Source organism: Saccostrea echinata, unplaced genomic scaffold (genome assembly GCF_033153115.1).
Source record: "Saccostrea echinata isolate AGI-Se365-2 ecotype Australia unplaced genomic scaffold, CSIRO_AGI_Sech_v1 ptg000025l, whole genome shotgun sequence".
Lineage (NCBI taxonomy): Eukaryota > Metazoa > Mollusca > Bivalvia > Ostreida > Ostreidae > Saccostrea > Saccostrea echinata.
This window is the reverse complement of record NW_026889774.1, coordinates 7,548,046-7,564,191: the sequence shown is the minus strand read 5'-3', so window position 1 is coordinate 7,564,191 and position 16,146 is coordinate 7,548,046. Positions and strand designations below refer to the sequence as shown.

Genomic DNA, 16,146 nt, shown 5'->3' with positions numbered 1-16,146 from the left:
GATGTATTGTAAATCATGCACTTCACCGCGTCACTTAATCATGTTAAAATGACACCACGAACGAAAGAAAGAAACATCCAGGATCCTGTTACACTCTGAGTGGTGTATGCAGTATGCACTCCGAACAGGGAAGAGAAGTCATGGAGTATTTGACAGCTTGATATAGTTGCATCAGACAGATAAATATTTAACTGTTAATTTTAAGTATTTGTAGTTCATAATCGCGTATTACAACTACGGATTACAGAACTTTGTCAATGACCTAAACCATGTAAACGGACATAAACAGGAATGAATGAACAGATCAGGGTACATGTTAATCCGAGTTTCCTCTGACTGTAAACCCTGCTTTTATCTGTTTATATTGTGACATGTTCAGCGAATATCGAATAAGGTGCATGTGACTTTAATTCCCGCAATGCAGAAAAAGTTTTCATCCAACTTTTTAAATTTTCTCTCTCTTTCTCTCCATCTCTCTCTCTCTATTTTTTTAATACAATCAGGAAAGCATTTTCATCAGTTATTTTTTTATGAAATTGTTTGAATTATTGATTGACACATTAATTTTCAATGCAAATTAGTTCTCACTGAAAAAGATCTGAAGCCCAAATCCATTTAAAAAGTATCAATCTTGAATGCAGTAAACAAATCAATGTTCTAACTCTTAGTCAAAACATACTAGTTTATATGTTGCACATGGATTTTCTCTCTAGATAGATTTTAATATGAATTTTATCATAAACTTTAATTTAATAATCTCAAAGAGGATTTAAAAGTAGGTTCAAAAGAGGGGGATTTTTAAGCATTGAATCATTATTTTTTGAAAGATATAGTCTCATAACTACAACGGTGTGTGCAGACTAATTGAGTAACGCACATTAGCGTGTTATGAAAATATGTTGGCACACATGTTGACACGCAGTCAATACTTTTCCTATTTTTACTTATATGCACTGGCTATATATGTTCCAGTATTGATTATGATTTACTGATTGCTAAGCTCAGTTGATTGTCCTACTCTGACATGGTAAATTCTGGTTCTCTCAAAATAGATACATGGTCAGTTGGTACACGTAAATATAAGTATTTTCATTATTTTTTTTTATTTTATTATTTTCATTATTTTTTTTTAAGTTTGAAGTAACCTTTGATGGGGTCTTATAGAGACAGCTGGCACAGGTTGGAATTATGACATAATACAGGTGAGCTTTTCTAAAGTACAGTATTTATTTTTTCCTCACCAAGTGATACATACATTAGTATAGTCTGGATCAGGCCCGTAAGAAGCAATTTCAGCTTGGGGGGGGGGGCACAACAAAACCCATTTTCAGTTGGGGGGGGGGGCACTACCAATAATATTAAAATTCCTTGGCAAGCAAAAATGAAAGGTCATCAGACGTTATTATTTAGGTGGCACAAGCATATATTTAGCGATGTTTTCTATAGTGTATAGTGTTCTATATATCAGCAAAATTAGGGGGGATGCCTCCCCCCCCCCCCCCCAGTTCCTAAGACCATGTGGATAGTTTTAATTTAGATTGAATGGTTTTAATGAGGGCCTGGAAATACTTTCTGTGAATGAAGTTCTATTTTTATTAGTATCTCATTTTTTAAATAAAAAGAGATCCAGATTATGCATGACTATTTAATATTAGCATTGCTTAGGTTGTGTTTTAGAAAATTCGCTCATCAAGCTTATATAATTGCATTCATCTAATTCAATCTATATAAATTAATGTATACATTTATTTTTGATAATAGTTGTACCATTATTAGTTATAAAGTGAGTATGTTGGAAATTCATTCATTTCATTTTTTTTCATTCCTTTCATTATATGAAAATGAACACACAATTTCAGATTATGGATCATTAATTGGAAATAAATCAGAAAAAGTACTTCAGTTCTTGCTTAGAAGATCAGTGCCATCTATTATAGTAAAGACCATTGTATTCCAGCTCATGAATGTTCAAGAAAGTTGAAAGATCGAGCAAAGGTGTGGAACCAGATATGCTAATACCAGTGGCCCAGGATTTGGAGGAGACTGGTTACCCAATAAATGTTATCCATGGAAACAATGATTCCACAACAACATTCTGTCTAATAAGCTGTTTTCTTTATATTTAGAAAAAATAAGAGTCTGAGATGATTATAGTACATTATAGTGCTTTTTATAATTATAGATTATAGTGCTTCTCCATCTTTGAACTTGTATTCAGTAAAATAAATTTATGCATCAGATGTATTAATTGGAGGTGGCATATGTCTGCTTAACAAGTTTCTATGTAGCATTCAAAAAGTGTTTGTAAAGTTTAATGTAAATTGTTGTAGTAAAATATCCATAGATAATGGACAGAATATGTATCTGTGTCATTATGGCATTGTTATATTTTTCCTGTTCTTGTCCAATATTCATGACACTGTAATAACTTCGCAGAATTTTACAATTTGACTGAAATCGGAAGTACTTGCACTGTAAACTCATTAAAATATGAATTTGTAACTTGAAATCCAATGTTATTGTCTTCTTACATACAGCTGCATTTATCCAGAATCTGGGACTGATCAAAGTCGCCCTCATGGTGCAGTGGTTAGAGCTTTGCTCTATAATCACAGGGAAAGGAGTTGATCCTTGCATTGCGGGTTCAAATCCCACTGCGGGACTTGGAGACCAGTCCTTCAGGTGAAACCATATAAACCGAAGTCCCGTATCAAGTATTTGCTGGCACGGAAAAGATCCCTCACTGCTCAGAAGGCCATAAGTGTCGAGTACAGGTCTAAATTTGCAGCCCTCCACTGGCAAGTGATGGCCTCTCAATATGAGTGAAATAATCTTGAAGGGAGGGTAAGCAAACAAACGAACAGACTATTAAAATGTTTGATATGTAGATATTTGTTACTGTTGTTAAGATAGCATCTACCTGGATAAAATGCCTGCAACATTTCACTCAAGTGATAGCATGTAAAGCCTCACCAGTCATAGATGAGTAAAGACATTAGCTAAGGATGCCTAGAAATTAATACCGTTAGTTGAAATCTTTTGAAATGATTAAATCAACATAAGGTCAAAAAGTTTTACTTAAACTTGTTTTCCAACAGGAGCACGCTAAGAAACCATGATGAACAATTACATGTACATGTATACACCTCAAGCATGTTTATAGATACAAGTATTTCTAAAAGGTGTTGAAACCTAATTCCATTGACTTTTTCATCAATAATATTGTAAAGGTGCGTTATGTAGGACATGTATACCAAGAGTCTTTCCACATGAACTGATTATTTACTATTTAGTAGCATGGAAGGAGTGTTATTGTGGTCAATTTTCTGCCAAAAAAAAACAATTTCATATAAAATTTAATTTGATGAGTACACTTTCTGAAAATTGTATCAATGTTTACTTTAAAATGCAAAAAGGTCTGATTTTCATGTACAAAACCCATTATATAGCCTCTGTTTCCATGGAAACGGTGTTGGGGACATATATATTTTTTTAGTCCATTGTAATGAAAATTATCCATTGAACAATTTTTTGGATTTTTGTGGAATCGGTAGATATAGATAATGGTGATTTTTACTTGTTTGTTGCCATGGCAACGGTTTCACTTTATTATGGAAAGTTGAAAAAACCTCTTTTTTAACCCAAATTTTTACATTTTCAGTAACAGAAATAAAAAAATAAGATAAATTAAGCATAAAATAAAATAATTCATGCCATTTTAATTATTTTAATATGATAATATATAAAATTAATCAATTTTTTTCATTGAAAATAATTGAACATGTAAAGCATCAAATACCTCAAATTTGGCGTCTTTTACTCAAAAAACTGGACGGGCAATATCTTTTAAGATGGTGTTAAATGATGAAGCTATTCTTTCCAAACAAATTGATGTATGACATATGTACAATTTCAAAAAAAAAAATAAAATTTGGAGGGGTTCGCAAACCTTACCTTAAATATATGTTTTATCCGTTTTATCAATTAACAATATTTGTTTTAATTCCTACCTTGATTAAATTCCATTGAATTTGAAATAAAAAAACAACGCCACAGAGTTTGACACATGTTCCATATTTGGATGTTTTACTAGAGAAAGACATAGATGGCAAACTAAACTAAACTTTGTGATCATGACTTCAACTTTTCTATAGTCAAGTTCCCTTATACCATGTAATATACCATTATCATCTGCACATAGAGTTTATGTTTCCACGTTGATTTGATGCGCAAGAGCATGCTCTACATACGAACAATTTCTAAAACGAGGCACGCTACTGACAGATAAGTTGGTGATACAAGGATATCAACAAGTCAACATTTCATAAATTTAATGGACGATACAATGACCTTGTTTGCAAATACAATCTATATATATCATAAGGTCGAATGTTGACTGATGTGATGGTATGGAAAATAAGGGAGGTACCATTTACTTTTTTTATGTATAACACTTTAGCGATGTTGCAGTACAGTCGGATTGTTGTCGACGATTCTTGGTACTTAATTTTTGTATTCGAGAGTCGGCGCCATTAAACAAACATCAGCTAACTTTGTCTCCTCCTTTTTCCAGGTAATTAACAGATTATTTTATATTTTATCTGATTGATTTTGTACAAGGTGGCATGTTAGATACTTTGCTAATTGTGTACGTTTATTTAGATGCATTTGAGGTTAATTGTGCATATTTTGTTATCGAAGCGATCAATGCAAAACAATGTGCTTTAAGATCACGTAATGAATAGTTTATAGTGGAGTAGCCAAAATTCTTACAGTTATGCCTGTTCATGTTTCATTTCTTGATTTATAAAACACATGTAGAAAATGTTATTCATAGCATAATATTTAGTCGAGTCAGGTAGTAGTTGATGTCAAAGTAACAAGTCAAGATTCCCGCACTTTCTACATCCGGGCATTTTCAATATGGCTGCGCCCATACAGATTTAATTGTTTATATTTCCATTAGAATAACTATGTTAATGTGCAAGTCTAATTGGCTATTGTATGATGTCTGATTGTTATCCAAGAGTTGTGTTTATTAGTGTAGCATATCACTATTAATATTATTTCAGTTTAAATTCAGTATTAAGTGTAAGGTAGCTACTTTGTGGTTGTGATACTTTGTGTCATAAAATATCAATTATGTCAGTCATATTACTTCAATCAATCTAGTCTCATTAGTTAAAGTCTCAGGATAACCAGGATTAATTCACAGATCTAGTCATTTTGTTTACATTGCTATTGCAAGCTAACTGTTGAATTCTCACGTACATGTATCAGTATTGTTCCTTGATTATATAAATGCATCAGTTTCTAGCCATACATATTACTGTGTTAAGAATGTGTATTTTGTTATTGTACAGTTGTACGACTTAATTTTTGTATACGAGAGTCGGCGCTAATAAACAAACATCAGCCAACTTTGTCTCCTCCTTTTTCCAGACTCTCTCCATTTGAAACCGGTTACACTGACGTCATTTGTACAAATTGTTAGGAATTATTTCCACACCGAATTGTCTATGGATTTTTCCGCTTAACCGATCCTGACAAGGGACAGGAGTGACAGGTTGGCAGGGATGCTCGGTCCTCCATAGCAACTGATCCCACCTCTGTTTTCAGAGATCCGTGTTTGCTCTACTCACACTTTGTATTGTTTAACTGGACTTTGAACATGATAACTGTTCGTTATCTTCATATGTAATTTACATGTACGTGACAGAGTATTTTCTGTATGATAAAATCGGTTTATCATAGTATAATCAACCGCCAACTAGACATGTGATTTGTTGGGTGGATCCTAAGTCTGTCAAATTGTATTTAGTTAATGTCATACAATAAAAGATTGTCCAGTAATAGTTTACTTGCAGAATATTTGTATGATGAACTGTGAAGGAGGGGATTGTAAAAAAAAAAAAATAGACAAATATGGAAATGCATCAGTTGTTAATAAAATTGATTAATTTTCAATTATCATACATAATATAATGAACAACTTCCTACTTTTGGGGCTCTATGGTGACGCTGATTTAATTGAAGTAAGTGATAACCACATGCTTTCGTCGACTTCTCCAAAAACAAATCCATTATTCCTTAATTGGTTTTGATAAAACTCATAGTTAATAAACTAAGAACTCAAATAGATCTGAAATAATTTCAAATCAGATGAATGGGTAATAATACTAATGCTTTTGTCTCTGAATGAAATCAAACGTCTCGGTATGTAATAGTCATTGAATCAATATACTCAACACAATCTCTCAGACTGACAGGCTCCCTGTCTATTTGTAACGCCATGTTCATGAAAATATCAAGGACTGAGACTTCGGAGTTTGGCTGGTGTTCATAGTTTCTTTTTTCCCTTTTTGAGACATTCCTTATTTAACCTACAGTGTGCTTTCACGGGTGGAAGTAATGAAGTATTTCAAAGACAGTCAATCGGCGACTTCTGCCGGTCACCATCAACAGAAATGATTCCAGAGGACTATAGTGATGCTATATCTATGTAAGAAAAAACGAAAGTATGCACAATTCGAACAATTTTAAATCAAACAGACAATCAATTAGTTGTGTTAAAATTTGTGTAATACAAGTGATGCTACTATACAAAAAGATATTCCTAAACCTAAGTGATTTCTGATATCCCCCTCCAAAAAATAGAGAATAAGAACAAAGGAGGGGCATCGTATGGAAATGGAACTTAATAATAGAAGTATTGACACAATGCCAAAATTATTCAAATAATTATTTGCAGATCTCAAAGAGATCGTACCTCCACAGAGCACAGCGTATAGTGGAACAGCAAAATCACTCTGAGAGTTGATTCATATTTGTTTAATATTAAGGCACAAGGTCATTGCAAGAAAATAAACTTTAATGAGGATCTGTATAACAAGAGTATTGTTAAAAAAAAAAGAAACGCACAATAGGAACCAGAAGTCTCTGATGGGAATGTACTTGTAGTTCTAGTGGCTTTTATTTAATTAAAAAGGGATAACGTAGACTTGAAACTTTGGCAACAGCAATAAATTAAAAAAAATGATCCTTGGTTTAGTCTCTTTCCGAGTTAAGTTTAATTGCATATGGACAAAAACTGTACAAGGAGTAGCATTTTGAAAGAATTTCACAGAAATATATACTTTTATTAACCGTGGTAACATCGTTCATTGAAAACAAACACCGAGGTATAGAATTATGTAAGCGTATTCTACTTATGTACCAAGTTATATTGAAATCGGATATAAACTGTAGACGGAGTAGCGTTTTGAAGGAATATCACAGAAATTTCTATTTTTAGTAACCATGACAACACTGCTCATTGAAATCAAAAATCGATATCTAGAATTATGTATCTTAGAGTAGTCTATAGCTACTTGTGTACCGAGTTATATAGAAATTGGAGCAAAAATGTAGGAGAAGTAACGTTTTGAAAGATTTTCACAGAATTTTCTATTACTGGTAACCAATTTAGATCAAAAACCGATAGAAAGAACTATGTATCATTGTGTAGTTAACATCGTTAATTAAAATCAAAAACCGATAGAAACAATTATGTATCATTGTGTAGTCTATATGTGTACCAAGTTATATTAATATGGGAGGAGTAGTGTTTTGAAAAAAATATCACAGAAATTTCTATTTTTAGTAACCATGGCAACATCGATCATTGAAATCAAAAACTGATAAAGAGAATTGTGTATCTTTGTGTAGTCTATTTGTATACAAAGTTATACTGAAATCGAACTAAAACTATAGCAGGAGTAGCATTTTGAAAGAATATCACAGAAATTTCTATTAGTAACAATGGCAACACCGTTCATTGAAAGCAAAAATCGATAAATGGTTATGTATCTTTAAGTTAGTGTATTCTTCTTGTGTATCAAGTTATATTGAATTTGGGACTAAAAATGTAAGACAAGCATTTTGAAATAATTTCACAGAAAGATCTATTTTAAGTAACCATGGCAACACCGTTCATTGAAATCATAAACCTATGTACAGAATTATGCTTCTTAGTGTATTCTACTTGTGCACTAAGTTATATTGAAATTGGAGCAAAACTGTGGGAGGAGTAGCATTTTGAAAATCAGACAGACGGACGGACGACGAACACCTTATAATCTCTTCTCTTTTTGTCATACAATTTGTTTTAGATTGACATGATTCATTCGAGGAAAATTAGATAGAATATTCTATCGTTAAAATGATACTGTCCTACGGACCCGGTTTAACGATAGAATTCGTTCCGTGTATTGGCAATGTTGCAAAATAAACACGGGCGATAACTCGTACTCTGTGCATTTTCTGTGAACAATCCAGAGAGTTCCGAATGTCAACATGGCGTTAAATTTGAAGCGAGGAAAAAACGTAGAAAAAATGAGTTGAATTTTCGTATTTATATGGATTATTTTTTAGGTTAAAAGACATATACCATCTCAAAAATGTTTGTTATGATTAATTTGATAGTTATTTTCAGTACAACTCCTTTTGTATTCTTCAAAATCATTTCGGAGTGGATCCACTCCGATTTGCTACATTGCAAGTATATGGGACGTATTCTAACTGTGGTGAGGGCTTGTCCCGAGTAACAGTTAGATTATTCTAACTAGAGGAAAAAGCATAATTTTTGAACGCTAAATTGTTTACTTGACAGCCATTCACAAAACTCACAGACAAAGAGACCTGATTTTGCAAAATGCAAAAATTTTGTCTTTTTATATACTTTTCTTTTGTTGGTTTCTGATTCACATCCCTCGCGTACAAAAGGGCTATCAAAAACTGGGGTGCTCGGTATTTTTATTCTGTTTTTTCCTTAAAACTGACCTTTTAAAAATGCTGCATCTAAATGTTGCATATCGCAAAAAAGGAAATTGGGCGACTGGAAGTAGGTATACCACAATCTACAATTGCAAGAGTTTTTAAAGTTGCATAAACCACCATATCTAACTTATAAAACAGATACCAACAGCATGGTACAACAAATGATTGATTGATTGTATGTTGTTTTACGTATAGAGACGTCACCATATACCGGTGAAGGACTTCAAATTTTGACCTTTACTCGTCACTCAGGGCCATTGAGCAGTGAGGGATCTTTATCGTGCCAACGCCTGCTGTGACACGGGGCCTCAGTTTTTAAGGTCTCATCCGAAGGACCTGCAACTTTCACTTCAAAGTTCCAAGCGCATGGCGAAGGAACAGTTGCTACCCTTTTTTTTATCGACTTAGGTCACTCACGACCTCCCGATCACGGAGCGAGCGCTCTACTGACTGAGCTACCGTGAACGGTAGGTACAACAAATAATAGTCAAAATTTGGCCAACCACACGTGACATCAGCAGCATAGGGGCGCTTCAGTGGTTTGCGTAATTTTCATCAACGTTTCGCAGTGACATCGTCTACAGCATTAGCTATCCCTGAAATGCACAAAACATCAAACAAGACCGTTTGCAATCGACTACGGGATCCTAGAATTATCGCAGAGGACTTATTGAAGACCACTGTTCTAAAGCCACAACACTGCAAATATTATATCAACTTCAAAGGTCTCAGACCAACAGAGTATGGCCTCAGCAATGCCGCTGAACAGTTTGGTTTAGCTACTTGTCCAAAATAGTTATTGCAAAGCCTAATGTATAACTAAGGTTCGTAATGAACGTTCCACAAATAATTGCCTCCGGGAGGTTGAAAGATTTGGTGGTGGTATATGTAGTGTTATGATGTGGAACACAGTTAAAAAAATCAGTTCATTTGTATATAATATATTCAAAGGACTTTGACGGAAACGGTACACTAAGGTTGTCCTTCCTGCACATGTCTTTCCAAAAATGCTGCGTAAAGGCCCCGTATTTCAATCTGACAATACACAGTCACATATGGCTCGTTTGACAAGCGCATTTTTGCAAAGCCACAGTATCCTCTTCTGCCATCTAAATCTCCTAATTTAAACCACAATGAGCATGCATTGGACAAAATGGATACAAGGCATATCCGACAAAGACAATCGCATCCCTAACCTCTACAACAGCTGACCAAAGTTCTACATTTAGAATTAGATAGCATCCCCATACAGTTTTTAATACACTCATGTGCATCCGTTGGGATGACGTTTTAGGCTATCATTGGTGTCTGTGGGGGCATATTGTTCTTTAATGACATTGAATTGTCTATGATTGTAAAATTCTTGAGTAATAATAATTATGACATTTAGATTATAAACCTATTGTTTACCATATTTCTTTATTATCAATACATCATTCTACTAAATAATCTTTATGTTCAATGTGTCACAAAAATTTTACTATGCATTTCCTTTTTTGAAGAGTATATTACCAAGAGCTACTCTCTTCTCTTTGTAGAATTATCTCAACATTTCTGTGAGGGTTAGAAAAAAGTCTATGCATTCTTTCATCTAATGTTTTATTACTGTTTTTATTATTATTATTATTAAGGTCTTCCGTCTCCAACGGAAGACCTTATTGTTTTCGTTCGGTTTCTTTTTCCCTATTATTATTATTAAGGTCTTCCGTCTCCAACGGAAGACCTTATTGTTTTCGTTCGGTTTCTTTTTCCCTATTATTAAGGTCTTCCGTCTCCAACGGAAGACCTTTTTGTTTTCGTTCGGTTTCTTTTTCCCTATTATTATTATTATTATTATTATTATTCTTACCGATTTTGTGCACGCAAGTTCTCGGTAACGTCTTGGCCGATTTTCATGAAACTTTCAGATCTGATAGGTATTGATCTGAACCTTATTGGAAATTTTTTTCGTTGATGACGTCACTTTCCATCTCGAGATATTTAGGATTTTCTGATTTTCAGAGGGTCGGCTTGTCCTGGAAACTCCTCCGAAACGACTTCAGATATTGAGTCAAGATTTTCAGTGAAGGTAGGGGAAGGTTTGTAGATTTGCAGGCAGGTGTCCAAATCTCTCTAGCGCGAAAGGCGCCGAAGCTCGGTAGGGCTCAAAACATGTCTCAGAAACATCTCACAAAATTTTACACCTTTTCTTTCATATCTTCATACATGTTAAGAATTTGTTAAAACATATAGAAGAAAAGGTGTGCAGAATGATACGACCTTTCATTTGATATCAAGAAAATGGGGCTGACCCCTCAAATTAGGGGCTGAGAGGGGCCAAAAGTCTTTCACCTATAACTCTTTAACCATCAATAATTTGTAATACATTACTGAAGCAAAGATGCTTATCTTAACGATTTACGACAATATATGATAAGATTCTGATCATATGTTACGTAATAAGGGGTCACAAGGGGCCAGAATGCTAAATCTTTGACGCTTTATATCTCGAAAAGGGGGAATATTTTGAAAAGCAATACTGAACAAAAGATGGTCAGAATAATGTTCTAAACAATATGCACCCTTTCAATTTTTGTCAAACGGCCCCATTAAGGACTTGGAGGGGTGGCCCCTAAATATTTCCATTCAGCATATCTCCATAACGAAAAGAAATCTCTGAATAGTTGTTGAACAAAAAGTCTTCAAAATCACAAGACCTTTCATTTGATATCAAGAAAAAGGGGCTGACCCCTCAAATTAGGGGCTCAGAGGGGCCAAAAGTCTTCAACCTATAACTCTTTAACCATCAATAATTTGTAATACATTACTGAAGCAAATATGCTTATCTTAACGATTTACGACAATATATGATAAGATTCTGATCATATGTTACGTAATAAAGGGTCACAAGGGGCCAGAATGCTAAATCTTTGACGCTTTATATCTCGAAAAGGGGGAATATTTTGAAAAGCAATACTGAACAAAAGATGATCAGAATAATGTTCTATACAATATGCACCCTTTCAATTTTTGTCAAACGGCCCCATTAAGGACTTGGGGGGTGGCCCCTAAATATTTCCATTCAGCATATCTCCATAATGAAAAGAAATCTCTGAATAGTTGTTGAACAAAAAGTCTTCAAAATCACAAGACCTTTCAATTGATATCAAGAAAAAGGGGCTGCCCCTCAAACTAGGGGTTCAGAGGGGCCAAAAGCAATTCATCGATAGCTCTTTGATAATGTATATAAAATCAAAGGATTGAAATCTAATTAGGGAAGTCTATATATATTATTATCTTTTAACAAAGATCATAGTCAAAATCATATCTCATCTTATCGAAAAATCGGACGGAAGACCTACTCGTTGCTCGCAACGAGATCTCATCTAGTTAAGGTCTTCCGTCTCCAACGGAAGACCTTCTTGTTTTCGTTCGGTTTCTTTTTCCCTATTATTATTAGGGTCTTCCGTCTTCTGCGGAAGACCCTTCTATTATTCTATTGTTGATTTTTCACTTTTCTTTTTATTATTATTATTCTTTTTTTTTTCCTTACCGATTTTGTGCAGAAGATTTCTCGGAGATCGCTTGATCGATTTGCTTCAAATTTTCAGGGTTAAGGCGTTGCTATCTGAAGTTTATAACGGCATTTCAGTTTTTGAAAAATCACTTCCGGTCAGAAGTTATCGCCCTTTGATCGATTTTTAGATAGACCTTGTGTCTGCACAAAAACTCAAGAACAACAAATGCTAGAGTGTTGAAACTTTCAGTGGTGATAGAGGACATGTTCTAGATGTGCACCTTGGTTTTCAAATTTTCCGGAAGTGCGAAGTATGGAGGTTCGGTAGGGGTCGAAATTTAGGACGAAATTTTTGAGTGAATTTTAGAGACATTTCTTATAATAACATTTTAAACAAAAATATTTTGTTAAAATATATTGAACAAAAAGTCTTCAAAATTACAAGAACTTTTATTTGATATCAAGAAAAAGGGGCTGACCCCTCAAATTAGGGACTCAGAAGGGCCAAAAGTCTTTTATCTATAACTCTTTAATGATCAATATTTTGTTATAAATTACTGAAGCAAAAATGTTTATCTTAACATTCTGCAACTATATATAATAAAATTTTGATCATATGTTACGTAATAAGGGGCCATAAAGGGCCAGAATGCTAAATCTTTGACACTTTGTATCTCGAAAAGGAGAAATATTTTGATAAGCAATATTGAACAAAAGATGTTCAGAATAATGTTCTAAACAATATACACCCTTTTAATTTTTGCAAGACATCCCCATTAAGGACTTGGAGGGCTGGCCCCTAAATATTGTTATTCTATATATCTCTTAAACGAAAGGAAATTTCTGAATAGGTGTTGAACAAAAAGTCTTCAAAATCACAAGACCTTTCATTTGATATCAAGAAAAAGGGGCTGACCCCTCAAAATAGGGGCTCAGAAGGGCCAAAAGTCTTTCATCTATAACTTTTTAATTATCAATATTTTGCTATAAATTACTGAAGCAAAAATGTTCATATTAATATTTTGCAGCTATATGGTTTAAAGTTTTGATCATGTGTTGCATAATTAGGGACGTTAATGGGCCAGAATGCTAAATCTTTGACACTTTGTATCTCGAAAAGGAGAAATATTTTGATAAGCAATATTGAACAAAAGATGATCAGAATAATGTTTAAAACAATATGCATCCTTTCACTTTTATAGACAAATATCTCAGTCAAGATCTTGATTAATCTCATCCAAAATCAGACGGAAGACCCACTCGTTGCTCGCAACGAGAACCATCTAGTTATTATTCTTTTTTTTTTTCCTTACCGATTTTGTGCAGAAGATTTCTCAGAGATCGCTTGATCGATTTGCTTCAAATTTTCAGGGTTAATGCATTGCTATCTGAAGTTTATAACGCCGCTTCAATTTTTGAAAAATCACTTCCGGTCAGAAGTTATCGCCCTTTGATTGATTTTTTGATAGACCTTGTGTCTGCACAAAAACTCAAGAACGACAAAAGCTAGAGTGCTGAAACTTTCAGTGGTGATAGAGGACATGTTCAAGTTGTGCACCTTGGTTTTTAAATTTTCCGGAAGTGCGAAGTATGGAAGCTCGGTAGGGGTCAAAATTTAGGACGTGATTTATGAGTGAATTTTAGAGACATTTCTTATAATAACATTTTAAATAAAAGTATTTTGTTAAAACATATTGAACAAAAAGTCTTTAAAATCACAAGACCTTTTATTTGATATCAAGAAAAAGGGGCTGACCCCTCAAATTAGGGGCTCAGAAGGGGCAAAAGTCTTTCATCTATAACTCTTTAATGATCAATATTTTGTTATAAATTACTGAAGCAAAAATGTTCATCTTAACATTCTGCAACTATATATTATAAAATTTTGATCATATGTTACGTAATAAGGGGCCATAAGGGGCCAGAATGCTAAATCTTTGACACTTTGTATCTCGAAAAGGAGAAATGTTTTGATAAGCAATATTGAACAAAAGATGTTCAGAATAATGTTCTAAACAATATACACCCTTTTAATTTTTGCAAGGCATCCCCATTAAGGACTTGGAGGGCTGGACCCTAAATATTGGTATTCTATATATCTCTTAAATTAAAGGAAATTTCTGAATAGTTGTTGAATAAAAAGTCTTCCAAATCACAAGACCTTTCATTTGATATCAAGAAAAAGGGGCTGACCCCTCAAATTAGGGGCTCAGAAGGGCCAAAAGTCTTTCATCTATAACTCTTTAATGATCAATATTTTCTTATATATTACTGAAGCAAAAATGTTCATCTTAACATTCTGCAACTATATATTATAAAATTTTGATCATATGTTACGTAATAAGGGGCCATAAGGGTCCAGAATGCTAAATCTTTGATACTTTGTATCTCGAAAAGGAGAAATATTTTGATAAGCAATATTGAACAAAAGATGTTCAGAATAATGTTCTAAACAATATACACCCTTTTAATTTTTGCAAGGCATCCCCATTAAGGACTTGGAGGGCTGGCCCCTAAATATTGTTATTCTATATATCTCTTAAACGAAAGGAAATTTCTGAATAGTTGTTGAACAAAAAGTCTTCAAAATCACAAAACCTTTTATTTGATATGAAGAAAAAGGGCTGACCCCTCAAATTAGGGGCTCAGAAGGGCCAAGAGTCTTTCAACTATAACTCTTTAATGATCAATATTTTCTTATAAATTACTGAAGCAAAAATGTTCATCTTAACATTCTGCAACTATATATTATAAAATTTTGATCATATGTTACGTAATAAGGGGCCATAAGGGGCCAGAATGCTAAATCTCTGACACTTTGTATCTCAAAAAGGAGAAATATTTTGATAAGCAATATTGAACAAAAGATGTTCAGAATAATGTTCTAAACAATATACACTCTTTTAATTTTTGCAAGACATCCCCATTAAGGACTTGGAGGGCTGGACCCTAAATATTGGTATTCTATATATCTCTTAAATTAAAGGAAATTTCTGAATAGTTGTTGAATAAAAAGTCTTCCAAATCACAAGACCTTTCATTTGATATCAAGAAAAAGGGGCTGACCCCTCAAATTAGGGGCTCAGAAGGGCCAAAAGTCTTTCATCTATAACTCTTTAATGATCAATATTTTGTTATAAATTACTGAAGCAAAAATGTTCATCTTAACATTCTACAACTATATATTATAAAATTTTGATCATATGTTACGTAATAAGGGGCCATAAGGGTCCAGAATGCTAAATCTTTGACACTTTGTATCTCGAAAAGGAGAAATATTTTGATAAGCAATATTGAACAAAAGATGTTCAGAATAATGTTCTAAACAATATACACCCTTTTAATTTTTGCAAGACATCCCCACTAAGGACTTGGAGGGCTGGCCCCTAAATATTGTTATTCTATATATCTCTTAAACGAAAGGAAATTTCTGAATAGTTGTTGAACAAAAAGTCTTCAAAATCACAAGACCTTTCATTTGATATGAAGAAAAAGGGGCTGACCCCTCAAATTAGGGGCTCAGAAGGGCCAAAAGTCTTTTATATATAACTTTTTAATGATTAATGTTTTGCTATAAATTACTGAAGCAAAAATGTTCATATTAATATTTTGCAGCTATATATTGTAAAGTTTTGATCATATGTTGCGTAATAAGGGACCTTAATGGGCTAGAATGCTAAATCTTTGACACTTTATATCTCGAAAAGGGGAAATATTTTGATAAGCAATATTGATCAAAAGATGATCAGATTAATGTTTTTAACAATATGCATCCTTTAATTTTATTGACGAATATCTCAGTCAAGATCTTGACGAATCTTATCCAAAATCAG

The 16,146-nt window shown here is 33.6% G+C and overlaps 1 long non-coding RNA gene across 1 annotated transcript; it reads left to right on the top strand.

Moving 5' to 3' along the window:
* Nucleotides 1–134: 134 nt before the first annotated feature.
* On the top strand, nucleotides 135–2,069 carry LOC133192558 (uncharacterized). Its single transcript, XR_009721828.1, has 3 exons — nucleotides 135–309; nucleotides 1,135–1,202; nucleotides 1,860–2,069. It is a non-coding gene; the product is annotated as an uncharacterized LOC133192558 (long non-coding RNA).
* The last annotated feature ends 14,077 nt before the right edge of the window (nucleotides 2,070–16,146 follow it).